The sequence below is a fragment of the Mesoplodon mirus genome, assembly GCF_964341445.2.
Source record: "Mesoplodon mirus genome assembly, chromosome: 19".
Classification (NCBI taxonomy): Eukaryota; Metazoa; Chordata; class Mammalia; order Artiodactyla; family Ziphiidae; genus Mesoplodon; species Mesoplodon mirus.
Genome location: NC_138995.1, coordinates 3,173,918 through 3,190,600, shown reverse-complemented (window position 1 = coordinate 3,190,600; position 16,683 = coordinate 3,173,918). Strand labels below are relative to the sequence as shown.

The 16,683-nt window shown below is 51.4% G+C and overlaps 1 long non-coding RNA gene across 2 annotated transcripts in view; it reads right to left on the bottom strand.

Moving 5' to 3' along the window:
• LOC309794453 overlaps positions 1-16,683 on the bottom strand; it is a 449,561-nt gene that overhangs the window by 198,602 nt on the left and 234,276 nt on the right. For both annotated transcript variants that reach the window (XR_014292049.1, XR_014292050.1), the window contains exon 3: positions 6,478-6,731. This is a non-coding gene — a long non-coding RNA (uncharacterized lncRNA). The remainder of the gene's footprint in view (positions 1-6,477; positions 6,732-16,683) is intronic.

Sequence of the window (16,683 nt, the reverse complement as noted above, 5' to 3'; positions counted from 1 at the left end):
ACAGATTTGAAACAGCTGAAATGTCCTACAACAGAGGCCCAAGGAATCAGCGAAGTGACCACAGAAATGGGCCACATCAAGGTAACTGGTGACCTGGATGGGGGAGGGTCAGTGGCCGGGGGTGTGAGAAGCCAGACTGGAGGGTGTTTAATTAAAATGTGGCTTGGGGAAAAAAAAAAGATGATCCCATTTCTGCATTTTGAAAAAGAAGATCTGGATGGATACTCAGCAAAATGTTAACTGGTTGTCTCTGGCTGTTGGGATATGTGTGGTTTGGGGTTTTCTTTTCTGTGTGTATCTGTGGTTTCTAATTTTCCCACTACATATGCGTTAGTTGAGGAATCAGAACTTTTCCAAAGTATAAGTAACATATTGGAATCATAATAATTAACCTCAGTTTTGGAATGCATAGATGGAGAGGAGGCTGAGGAATCACTGACCATAGCTGGGGTAAGAGGGGGCTCTGGTTTTTCTGACATGCCACAACACTCGGCATCTGAAACACCTCTCTGTCCCTCTGCTGACAAAGCCCGACTTGCGAGGTCTTCCCTGGGCACCCATGCCCCCAGACCATAAGCAACTTCACAGAAGGGAAAACATATTTACTGAGCATCTACTAAATGCCTGGCACTGTTCAGGACACAACCTCGCATCCACCTTTATTTTACAGATGAAGACACTGAAGCTCAGAGAGGGAAAGTCACCTGCCCAGGAGCCCTCGGCCCTCTGAGTGGAGGTGACGGGAGAATAGTGATATAACTGACGCATTAGGAGTTCATTTCACCCTCCGACAGCCCTACAGAGAAAGGCAGACTCCCCAAGCTCAGTTTACAGGTGAGGCACCTGAGCACAGCAAGGGCTATGTGCCTGCCTGGGCTCAGGCTCCTAGGAAACGACGGTGCCCAGATGGTCCACCTCTGGGACATATGCTCCTTCTTCACTAGAGACCACGGCTCCTTCCCCTACATCACATTGCTGATGCCTTGCAGGCTGGGCTCCATCCATATCTTTGACTTCTCTGTGCCTCCTTGGGGGTCCCAGCATGGTGGGCACCCAGGGATGGATGGTCCCTCCACTCTACCACCAACCTACAGCGGGAAGACCAGGTGTGTGTTTCAGTGCTGTGTTCTGGTATCTGAATGAAATCAGACCAGTCTAAGGATCGGGGTTGCAGGAACCATAAAAGGAGAAGTGTGAACAGCAAAGAAAATAAACGCACGTGTGTGCTGGGGCTGCAGGAGTGTGTGTATTTGCGAGGGAGTGGGTGTGCGGTGTGACAGCAGCTGTTTAATTTAGGCGAAAGCTCAAGCTGATCCTTGCTGTTAGCAGGAAGCCCAAGTGGGGAGCCAGGAAAGGGCCTCGGGGATGCCATGTGCCTTTGTTCATTCATTCTCGTGCCCAGACCTATTCATTCACAAGCATTTGGGGTTCACCTGTGCCGGCACAGGGGTGCCTAGTTAAGTGGAATGGTAGGACAGCTAACACGGACAGGCCTGCCACGAACTGGGCAGCTCCCTCAATCCGCCCACCTGCCCTGTTGTCCCCATTTTACAGATGGCTCGGAGGTGTGTGGGCTGACCTCAAGCACACGCAGAGGGTGGTAGCCATCCCCTTGCCTTGTGACTCGGCTCACTGCTTGCCAAGGGGCAGGCAGCCTCTGGGGGAGAGAATGCCTCTCATTTTAAGGAAAAGACCAGGGGCAGGGGGGACTTAAAACGTGCTGATGTCTCGGCCACCTGGACATTCTGATTTCGTTGGTCTGCATGGGGCCCACGTACCGGTTTGTTTGTTTGTTGTTTCTGTGACACCCCTGGTGATCCTCCTGAGCAGGCTGAGTTGAAAGCTCGGTCCAAACCCATCACCACCCATCCCGCTGGCCCTCAGGAGCCTGTCAGAAGGGCCTGAGTGGGTTTAATGCCCGCCTGTCACCATCTTGAAATTCGTAATTGTTGGACAATTACGTCTTTCCTCCTATAGGCCAGGCTGCCAACTCGGGTACCCAGGGCCGTCGCGGGCTTTCTGGATGTTGTAAAATACAGATTGCTGCTTGTAGCCACTCAGGTTACATAACACGAGGTAATCAATCCAAATGAATAAATACAAGGCCAAGAATCAAAACCAGCCGCAGCGTGAAACCCGGCAGGCGGCAACACTGCAGCCCGGAAACGAGAGGCCAGGGCAGGGCTGGACCTGGCAGAGCCCCCGGAGCTTCATCTGAGGCCTAATTATAATCATCGCCACGGCGATCTGGGGAGGACTGATGGCTGTGTGCCAGCCCAGTGCCTTCCAGGCCCTGCCTGACCCTTCTCCTTGCCTCTGTCCCCTGGACATCCGCCTCCTCTTCTGCTCTCTCAGGCTTCTCACTACCTGTAACTATCTGTGGGGGTTGAAAGGTGACCCCCCAAAGATATGTCCGCATCCTAATCCTTAGACCCTGTGGATGTGAACTTCTTTGGAGAAAGAGTCTTTGTAGATGTATGTTAACCCCATCCTATATCTACTTGCTTTAGGTTGGTAGTCGTATAGCCTCAAACACATTCTGGAAAAAAAAAAAAAAACAACTACATTTTCTTACTCTCCTACCCCATATTTTATGATTTTGATGTCCTCTTTTTTTTTTTTTTTTTTTTTTGCGGTATGTGGGCCTCTCACTGTTGTGGCCTCTCCCGTTGCGGAGCACAGGCTCCGGATGCGCAGGCTCAGCGGCCATGGCTCACGGGCCCAGCCGCTCCACGGCATGTGGGATCCTCCCGGACCGGGGCACGAACCCGTGTCCCCTGCATCAGCAGGCGGACTCTCAACCACTGCGCCACCAGGGAAGCCCTGGAACATTTTTTTTTTTTTTTTTTGCTGTACGCGGGCCTCTCACTGTCGTGGCCTCTCCCATTGCGGAGCACAGGCTCCGGATGCGCAGGCTCAGCGGCCATGGCTCACGGGCCCAGCCGCTCCACGGCATGTGGGATCCTCCCAGACGGGGGCCCGAACCCGCATCCCCTGCATCGGCAGGCGGACTCCCAACCACTGCGCCACCAGGGAAGCCCCGTGATATCCTCTTCTACATCTTCATCTTCATCTTCATCCTTTCACTGTTCACGGTGGCTATCATCACTTTCACAGAAATTGTTTGATTTTGTTTTCTCATTCTGTATATGGCTTATTTCAGTGATTTACTTTCCAATTGTGATTTTTCTCTTTCCTATAGCTTCTTGCTTCTTTTCTGTTTAGAGAAGACCTTCCAATATTTCCTTTAGGATAGGTTTACTATTGCTGTATTCTTTTAGGTTTTGTTTTTTTTTTTGGCTGCATTGGGTCTTCATTGCTGGGCGCAGGTGTTCTCTAGTTGTGGTGAGCAGGGGCTAGTCTTCCTTGTGGTGTACGGGCTTCTCACTGTGGTAGCTTCTCTTGTTGCAGAGCACGGGCTCTAGGCGCATGGGCTTCAGTAGTTGTGGCATGCGGGCTCAGTAGTTGTGGCTCGCGGGCTCTAGAGTGCAGGCTCAGTTGCACGGGCTTAGTTGCTCCGCGACATGTGGGATCTTCCTGGACCAGGGCTCGAACACGTGTCCCCTGCATTGGCAGGTGAATTCTTAACCACTGCGCCACCAGGGAACTCCTACATTCTTTTAGTTTTTGCTTGTCCGAAAAATTCTTTCTCTCTCCTTCTATTCTAAATGATAATCTTGCTGGGTAGAATATCCTAGGTTGCAGATTTTTCCCTTTTAGGACTTTGAATATATTTGCCACTCCCTTCTGGCCTGTAATGTTTCTGTAGCGAAATCAGCTGATAGCCTTATGCGGGGGTTGGGGGGATCCTTTGTCGTTAACTCTTTTTCTCTTGTTGCCTTTAGAATCCTCTCCTTAACTTTGGCCATTTTTATTATAATATGTCCTGGTGTAGGTCTCTTTGGGGTCAACTTGTTTGGGACCCTCTGTGCTTCCTGTATCTGGATGTTTCCTTCTTTAGGTCTGGGAAGTTTGCAGCCCTAATTTCTTCAAATACATTTTCAATCCCCTTTTCTCTTTCTTCTCCTGGGATCTCTATCACGTGTAGATTGGCACACTTTATATGATCCCGTAGGTCTCTTATATTGCTTTCATTTTTTAAATCTGGCTTTCTGTCTGCCGTCCTGATTGGGTGATTTCCAATATTCTATCTTCCAGGTCACTTATTCGTTCTTCCGTGTTATTCATTCTGCTGTTCATAGTCTTTAGCTCAGCTTTCATCTCAGTGAATTAGTTCTCTAATTTTCCTTGGTTGCCCTTTATAGTTTCTAGTTCCTTTTTACAGTTATCTGCATTTCTATCGACAGCCCTTCTTAATTCCTTCAGTATTTTCATTATCTCCTTTTTGAACTCAGTGTCTATTAGACTGAAGACGTCTGCTTCATTGTTTGTTCTTTCAGGGGAATTCTCTTGATCTTTTCATTGGGAGTGGTCCCTTTACCTCTTCATTTTACTTATATTTCTCTTGCTCTATGAGTTTAGGAGAAACAATTATCTACTGTGTTCTTGGAGGGCTATTCCTATGGGGGAGCGTCCCTGTGTAGCCTGCACGGGTTTAGTATTTTTGGTGGGAGGGCTGCTGTCAGTATGGATGCCTGTCGGCTCCTTCCTCAGTGTCTGCTGGCCGTGTCCCCTTGATAGGAGATGCGACTGGTGTTGTGGCGACCAGAGCCTGCAAGGGATAGTGCGCCGGGACTCCCCTTGCTCTGTGGTTGTCACAGCCCTGTCCAGGGCAGGGTCTGCTCCCTAGCTGTTGGAGTAGAAGCCCCCAGACCCATTTCTGAGCTGCGGCATGAGGTAGGTGGGGCTGGAGCGCTCCCGCTGGGAGAAGAGCCACTGAGGATTCCTTCACTGGAGCCTCCACCGCCAGGACACAGGCAATGGGCCCTGGCGTCCCTCAGGTGCTGTGTTCACAAAGCTGCCAGCGCAGATCTTATCCACTGATGTCGGGTACCAGGACCACAGGGGTCACCCACCGGGACCCGCTTTGGGAAGCAGCCCAGACCCCGGCCCCGCCTCCGCATGGGTGCCCTCAGAGCCCTCAGCTGCTAAGGCTGGACCCCTCCCAGCTGCGGGAGCATCCGCTGTCCCGCTCCCAGAGCTGGTAGAGGCGACCCCGGGAAAGAGGCTGCTATGGTGGCCCCGCACCCACTTCGCGAGCCCCTTAGTGAGGCGCTTTGCTCTATGGTGCCCGGGCTTCTTCTGCGAACACCCACAGTGGTCACCGGTACTGAGATAGGAGGGGAGGGGGCAGGGCACCACCTTTAAAAGAACGACAGAGACGTGGAGGACGCGACAAAAACTGGTTAGAACCTCCTAGGCCCATGATGGTGGAAGATTCAGTTTCCAGTGGACCTGAGCCTCATTATACCCTCATTGTAATACATCAGCTAAATACACACCCACCGGCGCCAGGACAGTTCCGAGGCCCACCATTAAGGGCCAAAAAGTGGGCGACGCTCCAATTCCTGGAAACTCCCGCCCCTTCTCCAACATAGTTGGAATAACCGTCCCACTTATCAGCCTATGAAATTATCCAGCCCATGAAAACTAACCACCCTGTAGTTCAGGGCCACTCTCACCTTCTGAGAGGGCCCACACTCTGTCTGTGGAGTGTGTATCTCTCAATAAATCTGCTTCTTACCTGTCACTTGGCGTCTCGCTGAACTCCTTCTGCGCTGAGACGTGAAGAACCTGAGCTTCATTAAGTCCTGAGCCCAGGTGTGTGAGCTCAATTAAAAGAGACTAGGTTCGGGCTTCCCTGGTGGCGCAGTGGTTAAGAATCCACCTGCCAATGCAGGGGACATGAGGGAAGATCCCACATGCCTCGGAGCAGCTAAGCCCATGCGCCATAACTACTGAGCCTGTGTGCTAGAGCCCGCGACACAACTACTGAGCCCATGTGCCACAACTACTGAAGCCCACGTGCCTAGAGCCTGTGCTCCACAACAAGAGAAGCCACTGCAACGAGAAGCCCGTGCACCATAACGAAGAGTAGCCCCCGCTTGCTGCAACTAGAGAAAGCTCACGTGCAGCAATGAAGACCCAACACAACCAAAAATAATTAAAAAAAAAAAAAGACTGTGGGTTCGAATACCATCTGAGCTGTGCGGTTTCAGCATCACAGTCCGGCCCCTTTCAGGCTGTCTGCAGGCAGGCAACCCCAGTCCTCTCCCCGGCTCTGTCCTCTGAAGGCTGGGTTTCAGCCCCCAGCCCCTGCACGCACCAGCAGGCACACGTCTCGGGCTGGGCTGCAGCGAGGCGCCTCGGAACCCTGTGCCCGTCTCTGTCCGTTCTGGCCGCCCCCACCCGCTGCCGCGCTCTCCTCTGAGCCTCGGAAGCTCCCCCTCTGTCCCGGCTAATGTCCCTCCCAGCGATGGGGCTTCCCAGGGCACAGGAACATTTCCTCTTTCACAGTTTCCCCCCAGGGGCGCAGGTCTCACCTGATTCCTTTTGTTTTGTTTTGTTTTGTCCTACCTGGTTACGAGGAGATCTTTCTTTGCACTTCTGGGTGTCTGATGTCTTTTGCCGGCGTCCAGTAAAGTATTCTGTGGGAACTGTTCCGCAAGTAGATGTACTTTTGATGTATCTGCGGCAGGAGCTGAACTCCACGTTCTTCTGTTCCGCCATCTTGCTTCCTCTCTCTTTGTAGATGTCATTAGCTTAAGGGTCTCCAGCTGAGCTCATCCTGAATTGGGCCTGGGACGGCCTTCAATCCAACAACAGAGGTCCTTTTAAGAGACAGGGGAGAGAGAGGAGAGGAGAGGCCACGTGAAGATGGAGACAGAGGCTGGAGGAAGGCGGCCACATCCCAGGGGATGCCTGAAGCCACCAGGAGCTGGAAGAGGCAGGAAGGACCCTTCCTTTGAGCCCCAGGGGGCAGGCGGCTCTGCTAACACCTTGGTTTCAGACTTCCAGCCTCCAGATGGGAGAGAATCAATTTCTGCTGTTTTGATCCACCTGGTTTGTGAGAATCGTATGGCAACCCTAGGAAACGCAAGCACCATCCAACTTTCTGTCTAGTTTACTTTCTAGGAACTTGTCCACGGGCTGTCCCACTCAGCTGTGAGGAGGGTGAAGGGTGTGTGTGTGTGCGCGTGTGTGTGCGCGTGTGCGTGTGTGCGTGCGTGCGCGCGCGTGCGTGTGCGCGCGTGTGCGTGTGTGTTGTGGGACTACAGGTGTAGCCCCAGTGCCCCAAACAGGGAAAGCTTTAGCCCCGGCATCAGGGAGGGTGAAGCGGCCATTGCTTGGTTCTCCAAGCCAGATTCTCATTGTGGTCCGTGGGCGCCAGCGGCTCCCAGGACGGTCCTGTCCCTGGGCTGTCCTGACTTGGAGAAGCTCTGCTCAGAACTGACTGAATCTACCCAACGTCCACCACCTGGGTGTGCCGGGCCATTCCCCGGGCTGCCCTGGGGCTTAGGACGCTTGGGCAGTGGGGAGAGGGGCCCTGGTCCCCCCCGCTGGCGCTCTGCAGCATTGCCAGGGCTCCTTGTGTCCCCTGCCCCCGATGTCACGGGGCCTCGGCCGCAGGCAGCCCTCCTCCACCTCGCACCCGGAGACCCCAGCCCTGGCCGGGAGCTTCCCAAAGCCTTGCCTCCCCTCCACACAGTATGCTCGCCCTCAGAGTTCAGAGGTGCCCCAGGAGGTGATGGGGCCAGGGGTAAAGGCAGATGTTCATGCCAGTCGGCTTTGCCCTGAGTTCGCCCTGGTGGGTGATTTCTCTTCTGTCCTCTGCTTGCCCCGCCAGACTCCCACCCGCCTTCTCTGCCCTCTGCCTGGCCCGGCGGCTGACCTGCGTGGACTCCACCATCCCAGCCCCGCCCTCCGCCTCCAGTAGGGGCTCAGGGGAGAAGAGAGCGCGGGGAGGGAAGCTAGGTGTTCTCTGCCCCCTCCTGCTGGGCCACCCGGCTCACTGCGTCCTCCTCCCTAAGACCGCAGCTCCCGCCGGGGTCCTCTCCGCGCGGACACCCTGCCTTGATCCCTGGTGCCCCTCCATCCCCTCCCCCTGCATTCCCACTGCTGCCTGCCCTTGTCCAGTTCCACAGGGCTTGTCCACACCTGCGAACGCTGCCTTTATTAAAACCTCTTCAGTTTAAAACCCAGTTTGAGTGGCCATTGATTGCCGGCTGGGCAGGCCCCTGACAGAGCCTATGTCCCTAATCATGGCTGTTATTGATCACGCATTACTCATGCCTAACAGGAGGCTGGGGCTCCGCATATACCCTCTCATGTCTCAGAGTCCAGCGTGGAAGTTCCCACCAGGACATGAGCTCCAGGAGGTCAGGGCTTTGTTTTGTTTCAATTAAAATCCATACTGAGATCACTGTGAAATAGAAACATAGTCCGGAAAGATCCAATACACTCTTGGTCCAGTTTCTCCCAGCGGTAACATTTTGCAAAACTATAGTATGATGTTATAACCAGGGTGTTCGTGTTGACACAACCCACCCATTTGACTCAGACTTCTTCGGTTTACTGTGGTTGTGTGTGTGTGTGTGTGTATGTGTGTGTGCTTCTGTGCACATTTATCACAAAGCTAGGTCTGTGTATCCATCACCACAGTCATGGTACAGAACATCTCCAAACCAGGATGGTTTTAATCCGATTTCTTCAGAAGTTTTTATTAATTGGATGTCTTCAAGAGTCTGTAAAAATCTGATTTCATCACCACTCTATTCCCCAGTGCCCAGAACTGTGCCCGGCACATGGCAGAAACTCAGAATGTATTTACTGGCTGAATGTCGGCTGCATTGTGTCCTCATGACACCCCCTTTCTAGGCACAGGGGCGCTGGGGCCCAGAGACATCCACCGTGTGCCTAGGCGGGTGTGGACTCTCCCCGGCTCCAGTGGACTTTCTGCTCAGAAGGAGCTGCCTTGCGTGGCCAGCACTGGGGGGCCTAAGTGCGGGAGGCTCAGTGCGTCCCTGTTCAATTTCATCTGCCGCAGCCTGGACTCATCCGTCTCTCCCGACTCGGCAGTCAAGCGTGTTCTCCTGCAGCCGTGCTAGTCAGCGTCCTCTGTGCTCGGCCAAGGCTGATAAAAGCTCTGGGCAGGACGCAGTGGAGCCTGGAGCCTGGATGGCCTGATAACTGGCTTCCCTTTGATGTTTTTCAAGTTCAGAACGGACCCAGGCCCCCTCGGCTGGCCTTGCACGCTTGTTTATTTTTGTCCCGCGTAGGCCTTTGAGATTTCCCCTTCCCGAGTGGGACAGCCATCATCCTGCTGTCATTACCCTATTGGAAATGTTGCTAAACATGGTCTCCCCACACCATCTGACCCCTCCCTCCCAACACCCGAGGAAGACCACCCACGATGGCAGACTTTCCTCCATTTAATTTTCGTCTCAGGATGTAAGTTTGCAATTTCATCACAATTTAAAAAAAAAACCAAAAAACAAAAAAATGAGGCTGGGCTTTCCTCTCCCAGAACTGGGGACCATCCCTCCCTGACGAGGTGGGTTCAGGAGCTGCCCGAGTGTCCCCAGGAACCGCAAGGCTTCCAAGCCAGGGAGGACGAGGGACCGATTTCGCAAGAAACCACACGGTTCTGCCCTGCTGAGCTACGTTCCACACGAGTTAGATAAGAAAAAGACAGCTAAGCTGTGCTCTTCTCATAAATACCAGTAACTTACTCAGAGGGCACAGGAGAACCACATTTCTTCTCTGAGAACACACATGTGCACTGGACCCGCATGTTCTAGATGCTAAGGACCCCTCTGCAAAGACGCTCACAATTATTATAAGACCTCCTTGCAATGTCTCCCCGTAGGTTGCCTTCTGGACATAATGTTTGTGTTTTATTTTCTTCCTTTCTTCCTTATTCTTTTCTTCCCTTGGATTTTGTAAGTCTGAGTCTAGATTATACATGGAGTACATGTACACACACACGCACGTGCTCAGGCACACGCTCCCAATGTATTTCCCTCCCCCACTTCCAGCATTTTTCCTTTCTCGTCTTTTGGAAAATGTTGCAACAGGGTTTGACCGTAATGAGATTCAAGTGGGTGATCTGGCCCCAGAACCGGCCGCCTTCCGCCACTCAACTTGCTTCTTCTTTCTCCATCAGGCTCTCCCTCCCGCCTTCTATGGTTTTCTCTTTTCCTTCCCTCAGGGCAGTAATAAATGCTTTTTTTCAGCAAAGGTTATTTTCCAATCTACCTCCAATGAGAACACTGGAAGGGAGGAATAAACCTTGTGTCAACCTCTCAAGCCCACAATTCGAAAGGAAAAAAATGTCTATTCAAAGGAAAGGCAGTAGAAGTGAATTTAAGTCTATAAAATAATGCTCTATTCCATCTATACTGAAAGAAATATGAATTCCAACCACAGTTACGCTGGTTTACCAGTATTTCGGGGCTGCTACCTGTGACCACGCAAGCTGTACACAGCACAGCCCTAGGGAGAGCTGTTCACACGGTAGCAGCCTTGCGCCGGGGGTCGCCTCTGGAGCAGGACTCAGTACAACCCTTTCAGAAAGACGTATGACAATGACTATCAAAATTAAAAACGCATTTTCTCTTGGACTCTGCAGTTCCACTTTGGGAATTTGTCCCACAGTTACAGTATGCTTGGGTTTATTTATTTATTGCAGCACTCTGTGCAGTAGGAGAAGTTTGGAGACAAACTAGATGCTGGTTCGTAGACATGGGTGGAATAAATAACGGTATATCCATGCCTGGAAAGCGACGCACACTTTAAAGAGGCAGCTCTGAAGTCCTCAGATGGAGCTCTGCGACACATCACAGTGACACATGGCTGAGAACCTTTGAGTCGTGGATGAGCATATACACCACCTACTCCCCTGATGAGTTAGTGATGTTGAGCAAGTTATTTAAACGCCTGGGCCTCACCTTCCTCATCTATAAAATGGGGATAATAATAGCACCTATGCCATAGGGCTGTTGAAGAGATTTCATGAATCAATATGTGTTAAACATTTAGGACAGCGCTTGGCACACAGAAGGAGCTGTATAATTATTACTTATTATTATTTCAGCACCACCATCACCATCATCATCACCACTGGAAAGAAAGCACCTATGTGCAGATACAGGCATAAATAATCCCTGGGAGGACATGCCAGAAACACAGGTGACAGGGATTTCTGTTGTCAGGGAAATTGGGAGGCTAAATTAAAGGTTAGGAGGAGATGCAGGAGGACTCAATTTTAACTTGTGACTTTTGAATTTCTATCAAGTATCTGCATTCTCTGTTTTTTTTTCAATATTTTAAATGAAAATTTACAAACATGCGGAAAGGTTGAAGAATTGAAGAGTGAACATCCACATACCTACGATCTCAGCTCTGTAATTCGCATGTTGCTCTGCTTGCTTTGTCTTCCATCCATCCACTCACCCATCCATCCATCCATCCATGCATCCATCTACCCACCCACCCATCCATCCATCCATGCATCCATCCATCCGCCTGTCTGTCCATCATTCCCTCTTATTATTATTTTTTGGATGCATTTCAAAGTAAACTGCAGATATCAGTGCACTTCCTCCTAAAATTTTTGTCATATGTATCATTAACTGGAGTTCAGTAGTTGTTTATGGCTTTTCTTTTTTTAGATAAAATTCACATAGAGTCAGATGCACAGATCTGAAGTGTCTGATGGTTTTGTTTTGTTTTGTTTTGTTTTGTTTTTTTGCTGTACGCGGGCCTCTCACTGTCGTGGCCTCTCCCATTGCGGAGCACAGGCTCCGGACGCTCAGGCTCAGCGGCCATGGCTCACGGGCCCAACTGCTCTGCGGCATGTGGGATCTTCCCGTACCGGGGCACGACCCCGTGTTCCCTGCATTGGCAGGCAGACTCTCAACCACTGCGCCACCAGGGAAGCCCCCTTGTCTGATGGTTTTGATAATGCATTATCTACTTGAAAAATAAATTATCTACTAATAAAATGTGGCTGAGAGAGAGGGGTGGGGAGAGAAAGACAGAAACTGAGACAGACAAACCAAAGTAGCATTTTGAACCCACAAAGAGGAAAAACACCATGGAGTCAACGTGATAATGTATCTAGTGGAGAGGGGTTTACAAGCGATAGAGATTTGTACAGATGGGTCTCAGCTATGGATGATTTCTATGCCCAGAGAGCTTGTTCCCTTTTGGAACTTTCATAGCTAGAGTCTCAGGCAGGAAGCGTAATAAGGCAGAGGTATTGGCATCAGCCTGCTGGGATTCAAATCCCTGTCCCTCTGCTGGCTGTGTCATCTTGGGGAAGCTAGTTACTCAGCTTTTCTGGGCCTCAGCTTCCTCATCTGGGAAGGATGCTGATACCTAATCCCTGGGTTTATGGGGAGGGTTCTGTGAGCTAAAATATACAGCGTGTTTAGAAGACCATCTGGCATCTAGTGGGTACTCCATCTGGCATCTAGTGGGTACTCCTTAACTCTTGTCTCTTGCTATAAATCACACATCTCCCTATCTTTGCCTTTAGCTTTTAACAAATTGAATTGGAAAGAACCAAACAATGCAAGGTTAAGTTTTTCATCCTTGGAGGAAAATGTCATCTCTCCCTACAGCTTCACTGCTCTCTGCATCCTCTGCAAAAATCCGGGGAAATGAATCAGCCTGCAGCCTTTTGCTCTAATTCTTTGATTACTACATGATTGCAGCATCCACTCAGTCCGGGGCTCAAAATCGAAAGAAAACAAAAATTCTTGAGTCATTTCCAGACACTGAATCTGACACCACTATTCCTCTCTCAGTTTTGGCAAAACCTACAAAATGAGTGACCAAGAAGGGTAAACAAGTTTAGGTAAACACTCTATATACTGATTCATGATTTAAGTACATCAGTTAACATTTTGATTCATTTACCACAGTGTTTTAATGTCATTAAGAATGTAACTTCTTAGGAAAACTAAGAAAGTCTGTTTTTAGCCCAGACATGCAATTAAGGGAATTAGTAACGTGATACATCATCCTCAGGAACTCCGATATAGTAAGAAATCTCGTGCAACCCTTTATAAAGACGTTCTTACAACCCACGCCAGAGTTCGCCCAGCTTCAATCTGAGGGCAGCAGGGAGGGGAAAAAGGAAAAAAAAAAAAAAAGAAAAAAAAGGAAATCGCTGCCCCAGCACTGAGCAGCAGTAAGAAGGGATTTGCAATCGTGTGCAGATACTAAATAGTCATAAAATAGGGGTCCTTTCTGGGGAATTAAGTTGCTTTCCTGTCTGGATCACAATCACTCCCAAGCATCCACTCCAGCTTTGCAAGGAGTCATGTGTGTGAGACTGGAGAGTGTTTTCTGAGGCTGCAACTGGGAAAAAAGAGAAGAGATTTTGGTTTTCTTTTAGAGATCCTGACAGAGAATTCCATTTCTGGCAAACTTTGGGGTTTAGCTAATTTCTGGGAGCTTGAGACCCGCTAGGGCAGGGTCTCTCCACGCGGGCACTGTGCACACCCGGGGCGGGGTCACTCTTCGAGGTGTGGCCGTGCTGTGCACTGTAGGGTGTGGGCAGCGTCCCGGGCCTCCACCCACTGGACACAGCAGCACCCCCATTCCCTGGTCGAGAGCACTGATTCCGGAGGCCAACGTCTGGGTCCAACCGAGTGAGGCTGGACCAACTCTTCGACTGTCCTGACTTTAGTCATTCGCCCATAAAATGAGGGCATCACCCACAGTCCTCCCTGTGGTTCTCCCTCAGGAGAATCAAACACGATAATGTAGGCAGAACCCCCAGCTCCGTGCCCCACACATGGTCGGGGTCAAGTCTATTTAGCTATTGCAGCTGTTGTGAGGTTGCAAGTGGTGGGTGTTGCTTGTTGTGGGGAGGGGAAGGGGAGGATGTGGACCTGATCCCGGCAGCTGGTGGAATCTGAGGCTGGCTCAGCTGCGGACCTTGCTGAAGGTGGTCCCTCTCACCCTCTTCCTTCAGAGCCCAGGATTCCCCAACCCACCACCCATTGCCTGCCTGGCTCTCTCCCCCTTAAAGCCTTCCCTGGGTCCTCCAGCCCCACATCCCTCCTCCCTCCGAATCCCACGTGGTGAGAGCCTACTGCACAATTGCACACTGCCTTCTGTCTTCCCCTCCCCTGTTCCTATCGGCTTGGCACCTCAGAGCCTGGCCAGAGCACACACTGGTCTCCTGAGGCGACTGAGGGACTGACCCTGACCCTGGGGACGTAGAACCATGCTGAACACACAGGGTAGATGCCCAGTCAATGTTGAAAATAAGAGGTTGTAGGAAGGAGAGGCTGGGTCTGTGCCTCTGGGTGGTCTGTCTACTTCTTTCCAGAAAGAAAACGTGAGAAAGACAGGAATTGTTTGGATTTTATATGAACACAGCAGAGATTACCTTCCTGGAGGGTGAAGGTCATCCAGCCCACCTACCTATCCATCCACACAGCCACTCACCCATCTATTCATCCATCCAGCCATCCATCCAGCCATCCATTGACTTGTCCATCCATCCATCCATCCATCCACCTATCCATCCATCCATCCATCCATCCATCCATCCATCCATCCATCCACCTATCCATCCATCCATCCATCCATTCTCCTGTCCATCCATCCACCCACTCACCCATCTATTCATCCATCCATCCAGGCACCCACCCATCCATCCATCCATTGACTTGTCCATCTAACCATCCATCCATCCATCCATCCATCCATCCATCCATCCATCCATCCATCTATCCACCCATCCATCTATCCTCCTGTCCATCCATCCACCCAGCCACTCACCCATCTATTCATCCATCCATCCAGGCACCCACCCATCCATCCATCCAGTGACTTGTCCATCCAACCATCCATCCATCCATCCATCTATCCACCCATCCATCCATCCTCCTGTCCATCCATCCACCCAGCCACTCACCCATCTATTCATCAATCCATCCAGCCATCCACCCATCCATCTGTTCCTCAAAAGTGTATTCCTACCAGGTGCTAAGCACTGCTTGGTCTAGGCTTTGAGGGTACAGAAGTATTTTAGCATCAATTATTTCAGAACAAAGCCTGACCCAGAGGAGATACCATGGATGACTGCTGAATGAATGAATAACTGTTTAAATGAATGAGTGAATGGATGGGTGAAGCACAGATGGCATCAGGGTTGATTAGTTTTAGGAATCCCAACCAATAGTTGCCTCTGGCCTCTGATGCCTCTGCTACCTCAGGCCTTTGGCTCTGTCTGCAGGTCCCAGGCTCCCCAAAGCAGAGGGTCAGCAGTGGGGGTGGTGGGTGGAGAGCCCTCTTCCCAGGCAAGCAGAGCTCTTTCTAAGGGTGTGTGGGGCTGGTCAGTGACTGGGGACCACATTCTTCCTACATTCACGGACGCTTCCCGAGAGGATCCCACATCCCCACTGAATTGCTTCATCCTTGCCAGCTGATTATCAACCTACAGCCCAGGCATTGGTGCAAAGCAGGGCTTTGGGGAGCTGGAGCACACACTGCGGCCAGCTCCATGCCTTCCCTAGTGAGCTCAAAATCTCCCTCCTTTTCTCGGAAAGCCCATCATCAAAGGAAACAATAAGAAAAGCTGACCACACTGTGATACTGGCTAACAAAGACACACAGCTCACTTGACATTCTGGGGAAAGGTGAGGTGGCGTATTGACCTCTCCTCTGGCCTGTGGCCTTGTGAGCACACTGAAAGGCGAAGTGAGTTTACTGAAGTGGATGATTATCCACATCACTTTGTGCATGTCACGTCAGATGACAGGTTGGAATGGGGTGAGCCTGGGAAGGGCCTAATTAGGACAAGCAGTGTCCCCACCTGACCCCCAAGTGTGGCAAGGGTGGCGAAGGGGTGGGCTAACCAAGCATTTCCAAGTGGGGCAGGGTAGCCCTGACAGCAGGTGGCTCAGTCTCCAGCCGCCCTCCATCACCACTCCTTGAAGAAGCTGAAGAGCCCGGATTCTCAGCTCTTTCATCTAATAGCTGCAGGCAGGCTCTGGGCAGGGAGGTGAGACCCTCCAGAACTGCGTCTGCTCAATAATCACGGGGCAGCTGGGCTCTCGTTCTGGTCCAGCACCACGTAAGCACTTTGCAAGGGTTGGCTCACCACCAGCCCCATGAGATCCCAGGGCTGGGTATTACCACGTTGCCATTTTGTTCATGAAGCTGCTGAGGCTTAGGAAAATTCAAGCAGTCTAACTGATCACACAGCTGGGCTGGGACTGGACCCCAGTCTGACACCGCCAGAGGAGCCGTGCTGGGAGGGGATAGAAGCCGATGCCATGGGACTGGGGCTGATCAACTCCCAAAGGGCTGCAGCTCTCCAAGTCTGAGACGGCGGGCCAGCCACCCACCCATTCTGCAGATGGACAGCCTGGGGCATGTGCGGGCAGGGGAGCTTGGCCAGATCCCCATACTCTGTACTTTCAGCGAGCAGGCTGCCACGGCAGGATCAGTGAGATTATCCAGGGACGGCCCAGAAGGCTGGCTGAGAGAACATCTTTCCTCAGAGGAGGCAGGAGGGTAGGGAAGACGAGTCTTGGGAGTTCTGTCATCTTATAGGGCGTCCATGGCATGTTTACGATGATCTGAATTGAGGTCCATCACTGGGGCACCCTGGCCCTTAGCCCTTTGAGAAGGTGTCCCAGCATCCGTGGTAGAGCAGAATGCAGACCTTCTGAGCTACGGCAGGAAGACCAATCTCGCTCGTGAAAGGAAGCCCAGTGTCTATTGTCAAAAAACAGAAACGCCTTTAAAGGGCGA